This window comes from Apodemus sylvaticus, chromosome 4 (genome assembly GCF_947179515.1).
Source record: "Apodemus sylvaticus chromosome 4, mApoSyl1.1, whole genome shotgun sequence".
Lineage (NCBI taxonomy): Eukaryota > Metazoa > Chordata > Mammalia > Rodentia > Muridae > Apodemus > Apodemus sylvaticus.
Genome location: NC_067475.1, coordinates 16,256,734 through 16,262,305, shown reverse-complemented (window position 1 = coordinate 16,262,305; position 5,572 = coordinate 16,256,734).

The following is a 5,572-nucleotide window of genomic DNA, read 5'->3' as shown; positions in this document are numbered from 1 at the left end:
TTATTCTCCTTTGTCTTCTTGTGTTTCTGGATACATTCTTTGTTTTTATACAAGCTCCTTTTTAAGCCAAAGTACAAAAACGACTCTACTATTTGGAACTTAATAGCTTCTGTTATAAGCAGTAGAGATTGATTGTTAATTATCAGTTTGTCTTTTGTCCTGTGGCATCTAAAATCAAGTCTTTATAAAGTCAGTAAGACAATGCATGTAACCCTGCATGATTGAGCTTCTGAGAGCAGTGAGAAGTTCTGGCAGAAGACGCTCCTTTTGATCGCTGTGGTAATGCCGAGGGCGGTGCTTTGACAGCTCAAGTCTTGGAGAATGTGCCCTCTCCTCAGTGGTTATTGCTATTTTAGAACAAGAGGGAGATTAAGCCGGTTGTGGACAGAGAAGTTGCCACCACAGACAGAAGAATAGAGGTATTGAAGAATGAAACTTCAAAAAAGAACGTCTGGCACTGACATAGAAAATAAATTGGCCTGGTTTCCGGGCAGGAAGAGCCCGTTAAGTGAGTGGGGCAGGGATGGGGGTGGGAGCTGCTAAAAAGAAGCCTGAGAAGTCTGTGTCTTCAAGTGTTGAGAGATCTCAGAAGCTGAGCCCACGGTGTCGGTGTCGGCTTCAAACTTCTCAGGCAGAAGCTGTGGCCAGCAGGTGTCTGCTCAGTCCCACATGTTAATTACAAGTTTCAAGTTAGCCAATTCAAAGTGGGTTTTGCTAGTTGAAATCAAAGAACAGCTTTTTCAAGAAACAAATTACTGATTACTAAGGGGAGTGTGTTGTGTTCTAAAAAGCACCATTTTATAACCAATTCCTGGTGTTTGGTTGAGCTTATTCAAACTTATAGACATTTGTGACTCTCCTGTGTTAACATTTTGTGACAACTAACTTGAACTGCTTTGTTATCTCTCCAAACTTGGCAGAGATTTGTAATAAGGAGCTGGGAGCAAGAGCTGCCTTATCCTATTGAGAGGATCGGAGCCGGAAGGCAATTCCAAACTCAAAAGCGGTCGGAGTAGATACCTATAACATGTATGTGCATAGGCTGATAGACATGAGGCCTGAGGCTGTGGTCACTGACTGACACTTGAGAACACAGGAGTCAGCTGTGCACATAGGCAGTTTCACTGAAATGGAAATCCCTCAAAAAGTGCACCTTACAGTGCACAATCCCATGACCTCTTACATGTTCAGCACTGCCCGGCCAAGGATGGATTTTCCACATTTCAACACTCCACAAGGAAATCCTGTCCCATTAGCCGGCTCCACCATCCACACACCACTCCAGCGTCCCATCAGGGTTTGTCTGTGCAAGAACAGTGCTGTGTCTCATAGTCTGTATGTGTTCCTCTGTATACATGTCCTGAGCATGGAGGCGTTTATTTTTCTTATGTAAGAATGAGGTAAAATTGTATGTTTATTTCTGTTGTTACTGTTTGAGGCTGTGCTCTGGGGCTTTGCATATGGTAGGCAAGTCCCCTAGCATCAAGACATGTTCCAGCCTCCGGCCTGATGTTTGACTTGTTGAGGAAGTGTCAAAATCCCCAAAGTGGCTTATTTCCATTTTGCATTCCTTGCTGGAAAGGCAACAATTCCTGAATGTCCTGGAGAGGGGGGAGGGGGATCTGTTTCAAAATAAGGTTTCTCTGTGTATCCCTGGCTGTCCAGGATCTCACTCTGTAGACCAGGCTGGCCTTGAACTCAGAGATCCGTCTGCCTTACCTTCCAAGTACTGAGACTAAAGAGGTGTTTCGCTGCTAGGCTTCCTGGCTTTTCTTGACCTCTCGGAAATACTCCTTATTGTATGGTCATAGCATGAGGACCCTTAGATGAATTAAGACCGTCCTCCTCCACTCTGTGGTCCTGAGAGGCTTTCTTTACATCTTAGACTGGCCTTTCCTCTTTTCTGCGCTCTGTTCTTTTCCTTTGCCCCAGCTTCCGTCGTGAGACAGATGCATTGCAATCACTCTCTGCTCGGAGGCAGCCTTTAAACGGCTCAAAAAAAACACGCAGTTATGGTTAAAATAATAAAGTTACTAGAAGAAAAGTACAAGGGAGACAGGTGTGGCTAGGGATCTTTGAGAACATGACAAACTGAAGCCTAAAGGTAAACAGAAGCTATGGAGAAAAAGTGAATGGGAAGAATCCTCTGGTCACCCACTGTGACCTGGGAGAAAGTGTTTGTGTATGTGTGTGTTTCTGTGTGTCTGTGTGTGTGTGTATTTGTGCATGTGCATAAATGTATGCAGGTACAGGACCAGAGGTCACCTTTCCCTGCCCCACCTTTTGTTCATAGAGGCAGAGCCTCTCTTGAACTCTCTAGGTAGACTGGCCTGTACTGCCCCACACTGGGCCTCCAACCACACCCACTACCACATCCCGGTTGTTTTTTTTTTTTTTTATTTGTTTGGGTTTTATGGTTTTTTGGTTTTGACTTTTGGTTGGCTGGTTGGGTTTTGTTGTTGTTTTGATTTTGATTTTTTTGGTTTGGTTTGGTTTTGGGTTTTTAAGGTTGTTTGGCATCCAGCTCGGCCCCTGTGCTTGCCAGTGCTTTACCGGCTAAGCAGTCCTCAGCCCAAGTCTAGCATTTCCCACACCCAAAGGATGGTCAAGGTGTCTGACAGCCCAGGAAGGAAAGTGATAGGAATAACCTTGGAGAGGAGGCAAACGTGGGGTGCGTGCCATCCTAAGAATTTAGCTGTATTCCAATCTCAAGGAAAAAGTAAGCTCACCTGTAAGGGTCGTGGACAAGTGGCAGGTCTCATCATTGACGCTTGATCATTGAAGTTAGGATCCTCAAATGTACTGTGAGCCCTTTTTCCAATTTGCTTTTTAAAACTACTCCACTTCCTTTGAAGGAAAACACAAACCTAAGCATAAATGGTCCATTGAGTTTCCAGGGTTCATCTGCATAAACTCAAGCCGTGGGACACTTCCTAGCTTTGTGAAACAGGGGATTTGGCCTGGCCATGCTCGCTCCTTGGCCCTCTGCTCTCTCCATAGCGTTGCCCTTTGCTGTCCGGGCTCGTCTTGAATTTCTGGGGTCAACTGCTCTTCCTGCTACTGCCTCCTGAGTCACTCCAGGCTTCTGACATCTCGCCAACATGAATCTCAAATCTAGGTCTTCATAGAACCACAAAAGTTACTTGTCTCACTATGTAGCCCAGGCTGACCTAGAACTTGGAATCTTGCCTCAGCATCTTGGGTGCTGGTTACAAGCACGCACCAGCCATCACATCTAACACACAGCCAGAGTTTCGACCCAAGATCCCAGGTCTTGTCTAAATCGTGACCCCCCTTTTTTTTCCCATTCCAAATCTGGAGATCTGTCTGAATTGTATTCTGGTTCCTTCCTTTCTTTCTAGATAATGTCTACAGCCCAGACTGAAGGACTTTCCTACCTTTTCCTCCCTATGTGAACTTATAATCAATGACTTGAACCCCTAGCCAAATACTCCACAGCCAAGTTTTTGTTGCAGCAGATTCCATTGCTATGAAGAAACACTGTTGAGGTTTGGTCTGTTGCTATGTATTGTGATGCTAAATTCTGGACTAGGCCTATGAGTGAATTCTTATGTTTACAAGATTTTGTTGTATGAACCTTGTTCCTTGATTTAGAACCATTGGTTAAATAAAGTTGGCTATAGCCAGTTGCTGGAGGGATTAGAGATGGGTGGGTGTGAGTTACCTGGCTGGCAGTGGAGAAGCAAGAGGAGTGAGGACAGAGCAGGAGGAGGAGGAGGAGGAAGGAGAGGAGAGGAGGAAGCCACCATGAGGGGATCTGGACCATGAGCACGTGGCCAGGACAAACAGCAAGTATCTGGGGTACACCGCTGGCGAAGTAGCCAGGCCAGCAGTTAGAAGAGAATAGGGGTTATCTCCACCCCCATTAATTGTCAAAGCCAAATAAAATAACCAAAGTCGGAGTCTCATTTATTTGTAAGCTAGTCAGGGATAAGCTTAAATTGGTTGTACTTCAAGGCACCTCTTATAAAGGGAAACATTTCATTGGGGCTGGTTTACAGTTTCAGAGGCTCAGTCCATTATCATCATGGTGGGAAGTATGGCAGTATTCAGGCAGATATCATGCTAGAAGGATTCTACATCTTGACCTGGAGGCAGCCAGGAGGAGGGTCTCTCTTCTGTACTGGGCAGAGCTTGGGCATAGAAGCCCTCCAAGGCCCACCTACACAGGGACATGTTCCCTCCAACTTAAGAGTCTGTGGGGGCCAAACCTGTTCAAGCCACTACAAGCAGTAACCCCAAAACCTACTCAAAATGATTGTCGTACCCACATATCCGTCCTGTAAGGAGGGCCCCGTGGAAGCACATCACCTCCATTTTGTGAGGCCCCTCTTCAAAGATAGACCCTTAACCCACAGCTATTGGTCTTTCCATTAGGAAGCTTGAGTTCCGTCCCAGGATTCTCCAGAAAGAAGCATGCTATGTGGGCCACTGCCCTTCTTTAATGCACGGGCCCAGAAATGCCACATCTACCCAAAGGGTTATAAAACCCAGCTTCAAGGGAAAGAACGGCGACTATTGAAGAGGTGTTCTGCACTGTAACAAAATACCTTAAGATACTCCACTTCTAGGAGGAAGATTATTTTTGCTCAGGGTTTCGTGTGTTGTGATCCACAATGGTTGGCCTGTTGCTTTAGAGTCTATGACACAGCAGTACATCATAGCAGGAAACCCAGCACAGTGCTGCTCATCTCGTGATTGCTGGGAGGGAAAGAAAAACGGAGAAAAGGAAGCCTGGGATCCCAGCCTTCCTTCCCAGGCATGCAGTCAGTCACCTAACTTCACCACCACCAGGCCTCACCTAAAGGCTCCACCACCTCCCAAGACCACAAGTCAAGCAACAGCCGTCAGCACTGGGGCTTTGGGAGGCGTCCCAGATCCACACTGTACGGCAGCTGCCACATTTTGCAGGTATGTTTTAATCATGTATCTCTGTGGACAGGAGTATGGCACATCAGAGTTCAGAAGAGGTCGCTGGGTCCCCTGGAACTGGAGTTAGAGGGTCATGAGCTGTCAGGTGGGTGCTCAGAACCTGACTTGGGTCCTCTGCGAGATCAGTGAGCCCTCCCAACCACTGAGCCATCTCTCCAGCTGCGAGATACGGTTTTCTCTTTATGTGTGCGTGGAGGAGCCTGCATGGCTATACATTCACCCCGTGTGTGGAGGAGCTCACGGAGACCAAATGGTGTCAGATCCTCAAGGTGGAGTCACAGGTATAGGTATAGGTGTAGGTATAGGTATAGGTATAGGTATAGGTATAGGTATAGGTATAGGTATAGTCAGTTTAGGTGCTGGGAACTGAACCGAGGCTCTCTGTGAGAGCGGTGAGTGTGCTTCACTGCTGAACCGTCTGTCTCCCTGACCCCATCAAGAACACCTTAAAATGTACACACTGCTCATTCCCCACCCAGCACTACACTGGGGGGGTGAACAGCATAATCACTTGGTTTGGTTTTGCTCTCATGATTTTTCTCCTCTGGGGAACTTTGAGAGACCCCAAGTCACTAACACGCAAGCCCAGATCAGTCCTCTCGTTAGGCACTCTAGTGAC